Source organism: Schistocerca nitens, chromosome 6, assembly GCF_023898315.1.
Source record: "Schistocerca nitens isolate TAMUIC-IGC-003100 chromosome 6, iqSchNite1.1, whole genome shotgun sequence".
NCBI lineage: Eukaryota > Metazoa > Arthropoda > Insecta > Orthoptera > Acrididae > Schistocerca > Schistocerca nitens.
Genome location: NC_064619.1, coordinates 19,838,965 through 19,850,898, shown reverse-complemented (window position 1 = coordinate 19,850,898; position 11,934 = coordinate 19,838,965). Strand labels below are relative to the sequence as shown.

Sequence of the window (11,934 nt, the reverse complement as noted above, 5' to 3'; positions counted from 1 at the left end):
AAGCACGACTCACGCCCCGTCCTCACGGCTTTACTTCCGCCAGTACCTCGTCTCCTACCTTCCAAACTTAACAGAAGCTCTCCTGCGAACATTTCAGGACTAGCACTTCTGAAAGAAAGGAGATTGCGGAGACGTGGCTTAGCCACAGCCTGGTCCAGAATAAGATTTTCACTCTGAAGCGGAGTGTGCGCTATGAAACTTCCCTGGCAGAATAAAACTGTGTGTCGGACCGAGACTCGAACTCGGGACCTTTGCCTTTCGCGGGCAAGTGCTCTACCAACTGAGCTACCCAAACACGACTCACGCCCCGTCCTCACAGCTTTACTTCTGCCAGTATCTCGTCTCCTACCTTCCAAACTTTACAGAAGCTCTCCTTCGAACCTTGCAGGACTAGCACTTCTGAAAGAAAGGATATTGCGGAGACATGGCTTAGCCACAGCCTGGTCCAGAATGAGATTTTCACTCTGCAGCGGAGTGTGCGCTGATATGAAACTTCCCTGGCAGATTAAAACTGTGTGCCGGACCGAGACTCGAACTTTTATAGTGTTTTCTGTCCTCCCTAGATCCGATGATGGCGGCTTTAGTTTCGCCGAAACCGGTAATCATGGAATAAAAAGAATTAGTGCGATCTTGACTACCAGTTAATTGTTTTACAACCATCTAGATCGCTCCCAGATGGGCACAATGTGCTCCCTAGAAATTGACTTACATTCAGGGATCACTGAGATGGTGCCACATACTGCTGGAATATGACGTCATATTGCAGAAGTTCTCGTCGTAGCACATCAAACTGTTGAATATTACATATCAGATGAATTCGCGAATGACAACCATCGCCGGCCGCGGTAGCCGAGCGGTTCTAGGCCCTTCAGTCCGGAACCACGCGACTGCTACGGTCGCAGGTTCGAATCCTGCCTCGGGCATGGATGTGTGTGATGTCCTTAAGTTTAAGTAGTTCTAACTCTAGGGGACTGATGACCTCCGATATTAAGCCGCATAGTGCCTAGCGCCATTTGAACCATTTTTTGACAAGCATCAGCTGTAGAATGGAATGACGACAATGAAAATTTGTGTCGGACCGGATCTCCCGACCATTTGGCTATCCGTGCACGACTCACGGCCAGACCCAAACTTCCATTTGTCGTCAACTCGTGATAAGCGGGAAATCCGGGTTCGAGTACCGATCCGACACAAATTTACATTCCATTCTACAGCAGATGGTAGTCATTATTCACAACTGCGAATTGATCTGATGTGTTTAGTAACGGCTGTGGTCGCCGCAGTGCAACGTCATCTCTGTAACACCGGCACTGCAATGCCCTGAATATGACGTCCGATTGCAGGAGTTCCTGTCGTGGCACAGCTAACTCTTGTAATACGTCTAGCCAAACATCATTATTGACATTAGACTTCCTGAAAAAAAAAAAAAAAAAAAAAAGCTGGAAGAAATGAACCAATGATGCAATTGTGCAAGTCCAAAGCACACAATGACCTTAGGTTCTCTCTAAATTTTTCATCAAGGATGAGCTCCTTATACGAACGCTATACGGTTCAGTTTTCCGGATACATGAAAAGTTGACTCATCATAGAAAAGCATCTCTTCAAAGTCATTGTTCCCATCAGTGGTTCAAATGGCTCTAGGCCCTATGGGACTTAATATCTGAGGTCATCAGTCCCCTAGAACTTGGAACTACTTAAACCTAACTAACCTTAGTGTTGGCAGAAGAGCCAACACCGTGCTACGATTTGATGCCGAAATGCACGCGTTTTAGCTCACGCCGGCTGGCGTGAAGTGGGAACAACTATACTGACGTGAGGTCTGGAACATGACAAGGAATAAGAATTCAGAAAGCGGACGTAATTAGTTTCATACTTAACTTTAATCCACTAATGATGAACGTCGCTCTTGACGGTACATGATTCCCAATATTATCTTTTAGTAACTGAATATGGCGCCTTGCTAGGTCGTAGCAGATGACGTAGCTGAAGGTTATGCTAAACTGTCGTCTCGGCAAATGAGAGCGTTTGTAGTCAGTGAACCATCGCTAGCAAAGTCGGCTGTACAACTGGGGCGAGTGCTACGGAGTCTTTCTAGACTAGACCTGCCATGTGGCGGCGCTCGGTCTGCAATCACTGATAGTGGCGACACGCGGGTTCGACGTATACTAACGGACCGCGGCCGATTTAAAGGCTACCACCTAGCAAGTGTGGTGTCTGGCGGTGACACCACACTAAGGACATCACACACATCCGTGCCCGAGGCAGGATTCAAACCTGCGACCGTAGCGGTTGCGCGGTTCCAGACTGAAGCGCCTAGAACCGCTTGGCCACTGCGGCCGGCTCCCATCAATCTTAGTTAGTATATCCATTGCAAACTGAGAGAACTGATGTTTAGTGCCTGAAGCCACTGAATCATGTAGGCATAAAGATGTAGCCTCTTATACAGAATACTTTGTGCACGGTATTTCCAATCATCTGGCCGTCGTACACACTCACCCTGTCGGACTTCTTGTAAAGGCGTGGCGTACTTCTCCCACGTTGGCATCAGAGTAGATAAGAGAGTCGCCTTCCGTTTGTGGACAACTGTCCGCGCCGATAGCTCAATGGTCAGCGTGACGGATTGCCGTCCTACGGGCCCGGGTTCGATTCCCGGCTGTCGGGGATTTTTCTCCGCTCAGGCACTGGGTGTTGTGTTGTCTTCATCATCATTTCATCCCCATCCGGCGCGCAGGTCGCCCAATGTGGCGTCGGATGTAATAAGACCTGCACCAAGGCGGCCGGACCTGCCCCGTAAGGGGCCTTCCGGCCAATGACGCCGAACGCTCATTTCCATTATGGACAGCACTACCTGTCGCCGTCTCCTTCTGCGAATGACGTATGCCGAGTCCGAATAGTGCCACGACGTTGCTTCCCTTTCACGCTATGTCCGAAAGTTCCGTTGCAGTTGGATATCGGACTTCGTCTGTTTGTCGTCAAATAAATATAGATAAAATTAACTCGTCACGTATTTGAAAGCCAGTTGTTACTATCTAGTATAGTTTTAAAATTATGTAAGTCTAAAGTTGTAAAGATAATTTATAGACACTCTGTACGTTTCCTCGATTGTCTCTTGAGCTGGCTGTTGCTCCTGTAGTTTTAAAAGATGTGAAATTGAACTATTGGTTCTTTTAGTAATGTAGGCAACGTAAATATGATAGAAACATAAGCTCTGTAATCTCTCAGGGTTTCTCAGTGTGATTGATTAATGGTGTGCTTTCGGGCGTTCAGTCGAGAAGCTGTTTCCATTTTATTATAATGGTACATTGTAATGTTAAAGGCGACGTCGGTTGGTTGGTTTGAGGGATGGGACCAAACAACGAGATCATCGGTTTCATCGGATTAGGGACAGATGTGGAAGGAAGTCGGCGGTGCCCTTTCAAAGGAACCATCCTGGCATTTGCCTGAAGTGATTTAGGGAAATCACGAAAAACATAAATCAATATGACCGGACGTTTGTTTGAACCGTCGTCCTCCCGAATGCGGGTCCAGTGTGCTAACCACTGAGCCACCTCACTCGGCGACGAAGTCGGTCTCCAAAACCCTGGTGAATTCTGGATTCCACGCCAGAGTGGCACGTCTTAAGTAGCGCAGTCGAGGAGATGTGTAAGGAACACGGCGATCCCAGGGACTAAAACACCCAAGCAAATCGGCTGTCCCCAAGGACTGCGTCGAATGTAATCATGAAATCAAATATGAAATGCCAGTATCGCGGTGCCAATGCCAGTTTTCTGTGACAGCGTAATCAAAGAGTCTATCGGAAGGAAAATATGGGAAAACGTAAAAAAAAGACGGAGGTTTGAATTTAAACGAGGTTTGGGATCCGGCACTCAGTTTATTAAGACCTCGACCAGAGCTGGAAAGTTCTGAGAGAATGTGCTTTTTGCAGAACATCGGTGCGAGCTCTGGAAAACAAATGACTAACAAAGGGATCAACTCGGCTATAAATAGCGATGCTACACCGTCAGTAGCAATCAGTCGGCGAGGACTCGTAAAGACACAGTTCGCAGCACCTGAAGAAATAAAGTGGGGCCCCTCGTCGAAATATTGTGCTGAACGCCAAGAAGTTTATGATCGACTTACGCTTTACCTTCCGGTCCGCTATATTTAAGATCGTCCTTCACGACTTGTTACATCCCTACAAGACTGATCCAGGGAGAGAGTGATTTTCCACTTTCGTTAATTTCGTTTTCGCCGATGACAACTGAAAATGACACAGGAGGAGAGACGTATCTTGATCAAGTGAACGCCTAACAGATTGTAAAAGATACGAAACGAAAAATCTCAAACAGGTAGCATCATGAAACTTCCTGGCAGATTAAAACTCCGCTGCAGAGGGAAAATCTCATTCAGGTAGCATTATGTTGTGTCGCTGCCGGAGGAACTGCTTCATACAATCGATCGCGAGGCGTGCCGAACATCTCAGTTTGTAAGAGACTGCTTCACGTCTGTTTGACGCGAGATGGAAAGAGGGAAATACCTGAACTGTTTGCTTTAGTATCATAATAACGGGTAAGGCAGTGAGACAGTAATGAGCGTGTTCAGGACTGGAATTCTGCGTCAATGTAAGGTTTTGTGCCTTCCTAATTCATAATATTCCGCAACCAAGGTGACTGCAGTTGCAACCAGTAAAGTAAAACTTCAACAGTACTAAATCTGGTAGTATGTTCTCCCGCAGATCGCTTCCAATAGTGAAATTGCACACAGCAAGGAGAAAAGTGAGTTTTTACCTGTGCAGTGTTTATGCGCCTTCAGACTTTCTCCTAATCTTTTATTTTAATTCCAATTCCTATTCATCTCTGTCTCCCTCACTCTTTCCCTCCTCCTCCTTACCCTTACCTACATTTCTCTCCCTGTCTTTTTGTCTCTCTCTGCTTTCCTGATTAAGCATGTTCATTGATTGGCGACTCCATGGAGTGTCCTGTGCACCACGACCATATAATGGGTATACTTGAAAGGAGAGACAGCATTGGTCGTATTTTTTGTTTTTTTGTTTTATTAAACGCAAAATCGATTTTCGGTCACTTAGTGACCATCTTCAGTGCTGTAAGATGGTCACTAAGTGACCGAAAATCGATTTTGCGTTTAATAAAACAAAAAAATACGACCAATGCTGTCTCTCCTTCCAAGTATAAGCATGTTCAATAACCAGCAAATTATTTCAGTTAATCATTATTTCGAAGTAACGAATTTCTCGGCATTTCAGTCAAGTAACTGAAACAAACTCGTAATAAATAAAGAGACGGTCAACATCAGTGAGCTGAATGGTAGGTATATGTTAAAGAATGCATATGTATAAAGTATAGTACGCCAAGCATAGCGCCATCTGGTTTCCACCTTCAAGCTAGACGAGTTTCGTTCTTTGTAGTATTTTCGTTTGACGCTTACTTCGTGAGATATTTGGCCCGGTCACGATCAATGGATTAGCCTGTATTTTCTAATCTACGTCCTCCACTACAATTTTCACCCTTCAGAGTTGTTTTCTTAAAGCAGGTCATATCATCCAGTTCCTTCTTGTCGGTGTTTTCCACATGCTCCTCTCATTGTCGATAGTTACCTTATCACTGCACCTAAATTTCAACGATCTTCTGTCGTACCACATCTCAAAGGCTTCAATTCTCCCCCTTTCCCGTTCCCCCAGAGTCCGTCATTCATTTCCATATAATACTTTCTCCAAAAATACCTTGTCAAAACTGTCTTCCTCAAATTAAGGCTGATGATGATAGTAAACTTCTCTTGGCCTGGAATAACCTCTTTGCCTGTGCTAGTCTGCTTTTTCTGCCCTTGCTGCAGCCGGCCGGAGTGGCCGAGCGGTTCTAGGCGCTACAGTCTGGATCCGCGCGCTCGCTGCGGTCGCAGGTTCGAATCCTGCCTCGGGCATGGATGTGTGTAATGTGCTTAGGTTAGTTAGGTTTAAGTAGTTCTGAGTTCTAGGGGACTGATGACCTCAGCAGTTAAGTCCCATAGTGCTCAGAGCCATTTGAACCATTTGTCCTTGCTGCATCGTTCTTCATGTATTACTTTGCTTCCAACGTAGAAGAATTATTTCACTTTATCTACTCCGTGATCACCAATCTTACAATAAGTTCATCACTTAATCTCATTTCTACTACTCCTCATTACTTTCGTCTGTCTGCAGTTGGCTCTTAGTCCACTATGTCTCATGAGTAGAGTTGCACTCCAGCAGTACTGCTGTGCGGTAGTCTTGGTACAATACATAAATGTGATGGTAAAAGCTAGGGTTGATGTATCGGTAGCATTGACAGGGAAAGGTACATAAATGAACGTGTGAGGGAAATTGGGAGCCGACCATTTCTTTGTTTTTCTTGTTTTGTTGCTTTGTTTGTTTTGCACATAATTAGAAACACACATCGTTCAGTGTTAGTCCATTGTGTATTTTATATCCTTAAAAAAATTATATTTTAAGCAATAGAAATTAGTTAATCGCATAACTTCTGTGCTTTTATGTAACCAAAGCAACTACTTAGATGCAAATACAGTTTACACGCGCAAACTTTAAAAGGAATTGATATAGTTATTATCCTTATTTTGTGCTCAGTATAACGTTCTGTTGTTATTGAAAAGTGCGAAAGTTATTAATGAATAACAGAAACATGATGTAAGCTCTAAGAAGTATTGAAGAGATGTTTAATATGTCTGTGGTTTGCGCTTTTTTTTCCCAATATTGCCGCCGCGCGGGATTAGCCGAGCGGTCTGAGGCGCTTCAGTCATGGACTATGTGGCTGATCCCGGCGGAGGTTCGAGTCCTCCCTCGGGGATGGGTGTGTGTGTTTGTCCTTAGGATAATTTAGGTTAAGTAGTGTGTAAGCTTAGGGACTGATGACCTTAGCAGTTAAGTCGCATAAGATTTCACACACATTTGAACATTTAATATTGACTTTTCTTTTTGGAAATTGTGTTTTCTAGTCACACATGATCAATCTGTATTTTTTTTCTGTAAGATCCCTCTTTTTTACATTCAAAATCAACAATTTTCGAAAAAAACCTGAATTAAACATTGAAAATTGGAATTTTTCTATAAATGCTGTTTCTTATTAAGTAACAGACAGGTGGATTACATTGTAGAACAAAAATGTTCCGTAGGTTACGCACGCTTTTATATATCCTCACTCAGTTTTTAGACGTCCACCGGTTCCAGTTTGTAGGGTAATCTAGTAAGGCACATGTCACATGCATCAACAAAGCTATCGAAATGAGATAACGCCCAACAGGTATGTAACACACCTAACGTACAGGTAATGCAGTTACGATCTTAACTGATCAAAGCAACTAGGAAAAGTACCGTAGTATACCCTTACTCATGATAGTCTACGGTAGCCTACGGTAGTTTTATAACTCTGGTTATGAGCGATTTTTTTTCGCTGATATCCTTTCACTCTTAGTTTTAATGCCACTCCCGGACCTTTCTAGACGCGGCATTTCTTTTCACGATTTCTGTTGTACTTGTGACGGTGGCTTGCGCACTGATTGATTGCTACACGAGCGGAGGGATAGTTGGCTGCGTGTGGTCCCCTCCAGCGGCTGTGGTCCCAGGAGCCGCGCCGAGGCGGCGGTCCACCGCGATTTCCATCGGCTGGCTGCCGCCTAATGGGGCCGCTGTCGGACCCTTATTGAGTTCTGCGGCCTGGAAGTGAACAGCGGCGGCGGCCAGAGCGCGCAGAGGGGGGAGCGGCGACTTGAAATTCTGGCGACAGACACTTGACTCAAATTGGTTTACGACCCCTACGCGGCGAAACTCTTGGAAATGGCGCCGGAATAATAATGTGGCAGCAGCATAGGTGGCGGCTGCATCGATCCGGGCGCCGCGACGCCGGCAGCGACGGGCGGCGGAGGCGCCGATTTCTTGCGGCTGCGGCTAAACTAGTAATCGCCCACCACGTGGGAGGGGATCGGGGAAGACCACCGCGCTGGTACAGGCAATGAAGTCGTGCAGCGATGCCTTGTTCAGTTACGAGTGCCTTATTTCCGTAGCAGAAGCAGAACTGCATATCTGTAAACTGCGTTAAAATAACAGTCTAGATCGCAAAAATATTTTATTACTGACCAGTTTCGACTTCATGTAGAAGTCATCTTCAGGAAACGTGCTCAGCTGGCCGGTGTGGCCGAGCGATTCTAGGCGCTTCAGTCTGGAACCGCGCGACCGCTACGGTCGCAGGTTCGAATCTTGCCTCGGGGATGGTTGTGTGTGATGTCCTTAGGTTAGTTAGGTTTAAGTAGTTCTACGTTCTAGGGAACTGATGACCACAGAAGGAAAGTCCCATAGTGCTCAGAGCCATATGAACCATTTTTGAAATGTGCGCTATAAGAACAAGAATAGCAGAGTTACAGAAAGTTTGATGATTATATATATATATATATATATATATATATATATATATAATGACTTTTGAACACTATTAAGGTAAATACATTGTTTGTTCTCTATCAAAATCTTTCATTTGCTAATTATGCCTATCAGCATTTAGTGCCTTCAGTAGTTAAAATCTTTTATTGAGCTGGCAGTATTGGCGCTCACTGTATTGCAATAGTTCGAGTAACGAAGACTTTTGTAAGGGGTAAGTGATTCATGAAAGGTATAGGTTATTGGTAGTCAGGGCCATTCTTTTGTAGGGATTATTGGAAGTCAGATTGCGTTGCGCTAAAAATATTGTGTCAGTTTAGTGTTGAACAGAATAAGAAAAGAGAGTAATGTCTGAGTACGTTCAGTTCTGCTCAGCTGCTTGAAAATCAAATAACGTAAAGGGTTTATCAGCACAATCATTCATAAATTTTTCTAAGGGGAGATTTCACATAATCATCAAACTTTCTGTAACTCTGCTATATTTGTTCTTATAGCGCACGTTTCAAAAATGGTTCAAATGACTCAGAGCACTATGGTACTCAACATATAAGGTCATCAGTCCCCTAGAACGTAGAACTACTTAAACCTAACTAACCTAAGGACATCACACACAACCATCCCCGAGGCAAGATTCGAACCTGCGACCGTAGCGGTCGCACGGTTCCTGACTGAAGCGCCTAGAATCGCTCGGCCACACCGGCAAGCTGAGCACGTTTCCTGAAGATGACTTCTACATGAAGTCGAAACTGGTCAATAATAAAATATTATTGCGATCTAGACTGTTATTCTAACGCAGTTTACAGATATGCAGTTCTGCTTCTGCTACGGAAATAAGGCACTCGTATATATATATATATATATATATATATATATATATATATATATATATATATCAGTTCATGACATCCAGCCTTAGAAATTTACTCTCTCTGATGGACACACGTCCAGATCATCCGCTCTCCAAACTCCGCCATCTCTCTCCCCACATCCACCACTGCTGGCGGCTCACCTCCAACTGCGCAACGCTATGCGCTGTTCACATCCAACTGCTCAACACTACAATGGGGAATATTACAACAATGCCAACTAGCCACAGACTGCACACAGCACAGCCAGTGATTTTCATACAGAGCGCTACGTGGCGTTACCAATATAAAACCCTAAACAGCCTACTTACATATGGTGTCAGACGAAAGTATATAGCATTTATCCATCTGGCTACTGTTGGCGGTTCCTCAGCGCGGAATTTACACGCAGTTTAACCCGTGGCTCTGCAGCCATCAGTCAGCACATTACGAACGTGTTTTTTTATCTATTTAATTTTGGCTTTCGGCAGTAAAGACCTTACAGCCAACAGTAGCTACAAAAGTGCCGTGTTAACAAAATTGCAATTTCCACAGTAAAACAATAAGAGGGGATCTCTTGAAAATCATCCGTACGAAATCACAATTAGTTTATTTTTATATTTACCCAGACATGTTTCGAGGCCTATGTGTCATCTTCAGTGGGTCAAATTTTTATTTCTGTAAAGTACAGTATTAAATCTGTAGGAATTTAACTACTGTATGTCTAAGAATTACAATACGTGCATTTTGCTTTGTTTTATTTAGACTAAATGAACTGCATTATTATAAATCGGCTTTTATCTCCCTTTTACGTCGTTTTTTTTAACATCATGTCATCTACAAACTAGCCATGAAGAAAACTATTGCCTATTTGTGAAGAACTGTTTCATGGGTAGAGGTGAGAACAGAAACGCACATAACCTCTACCCATGAAACAGTTCTTCACAAATACCCAATAACTTCCTTTATGGCTAGTTTGCAGATGAAATGGTATCAAAAATAAAATGACTAAAAAGGGGCACAAAACCCGATGTATAATAATCCAGTTCATTTAGCGACGCAATTTTAAGGTGAGCGTCTAAACAAAACAAAGTAAAATTCACATGTTATAATTCTTGGATCTACAATAGTTAAATTATTATAATCTTGGTATTGTACTTAACAGAAATAAAAATTTGATTCACAGAAGATGACACACAGGTGTCGAAACATGTCTGGGTAAATATTAAAATAAACTAATTGTATTTGCGTACGGCTGATTTTCAAAACAACCCAATTTTTAAATCGCAAACACGGAAAAACTGCAAGAGAACCTTCAAACCTTAGTTAAATGAATAACAATAAGAGTGTTCGATGAACAAACCTAAGTTCTTAACGTAAAATAAAAACACTAAACGACGAGAACCAGACAGCCACAAATATCACCGAATGTATCTGCAACATTATATCACGTACGACACAGAGTCATTAACACTGCGATGGGAGTTCGATTCTGTAAAGAATCCGGTGTGGAGAACTACTGGATAAAACTATGTGCCATGCTGGGAATCAAACCCGATTCAATTCTGGTTTCACAGGCAATAAACTGAATCATTTACTGGCTTCGATAAGCGTGCACCAATAGCGCAGATGAAATCATACTGCCTCCGATGTTGGAGTACCGATCTCACACGCAGTTTTCCACTCTTCAACATGGAAGTCGACATCGAGACACACGCAACATCGCGTAAGGTTACTACATCATTAGAGTATTCATCGCGAAACGTAGATCACGGCTAGTTCAATTCTGTTCCTCGCGACTTCCGTATGGACATCCTAGAGCATTTAAGGAGCAGCCTAACAAGCAAATATTCGATTTCATGTGTACATGATAAAAAAACAGGAAAGAGGGAACGATAAGAATTCACGTTCCATTTAGTCCAATTTTAAAAAACGGTGGTGTAATACCGTTCACTAGAGATCAGGAGGAAGTCATGAGATGGGTTACAAAGTGAGCAGTAAAGAAACCTGTCGCAAACGGAATATTTTACTTGCGTTAGGTATTTGTAAGATAAGAACGTATTGTAAAGATTTACCGTATAACCAAATACTAAAGCTAATGAAGCAGTCCTCACAGCCAGTCGCCTGTTAATCTGTCAACTCCTCCCAAATCACGATACGAGAAGTCCAGTCCACAGCAGGATCTTCACCTCGTACACTGGTGAGGAGCCAATAAAGAAAAGGATCCATGAAGACATTTTTACGGCATGCCGCTGTGCATCCCGCTAGCATTCGGCACTGAAGGATAACAAAGCTTTGTACATCAACTTCAGTACGTCTATGTGCCTGAACGCCTTGTTGTTGACAGCAACATACCCTTTTCCCTATGTACAAATAAGTTCTTCAGACAAACTTCCTGGCAGATTAAAAGTGTGTGCCGGGCCGAGACTCCAGCTCGAGACCTTTGCTCTTCGCGGTAAAATTCTCTACCATCTGAGCTACCCAAGCACGACTCACGACCCGTCCTCACAGCTCTCGTCTGCTAGCAAAGCCATGTCTCCTCGTGGAAAATCAGGAAGTGGGTCAAAATCAACTAGTCATTCTCTTAGCGACCACACCGACACCGAAACGGAAGATAACAGAGAGAAGGCCGAAATACCGAATTCGATCCACCGAAGTTGGTTTACCACGGAAGATCGTAACACTGTCCCT

The 11,934-nt window shown here is 43.7% G+C and overlaps 1 non-coding gene across 1 annotated transcript; it reads right to left on the bottom strand.

The window, feature by feature from the left end:
- Positions 1 to 220: 220 nt before the first annotated feature.
- On the bottom strand, positions 221 to 295 carry Trnas-cga (transfer RNA serine (anticodon CGA)). The gene has a single exon. It is a non-coding gene; the product is annotated as a tRNA-Ser (tRNA).
- Positions 296 to 11,934: the final 11,639 nt, after the last annotated feature.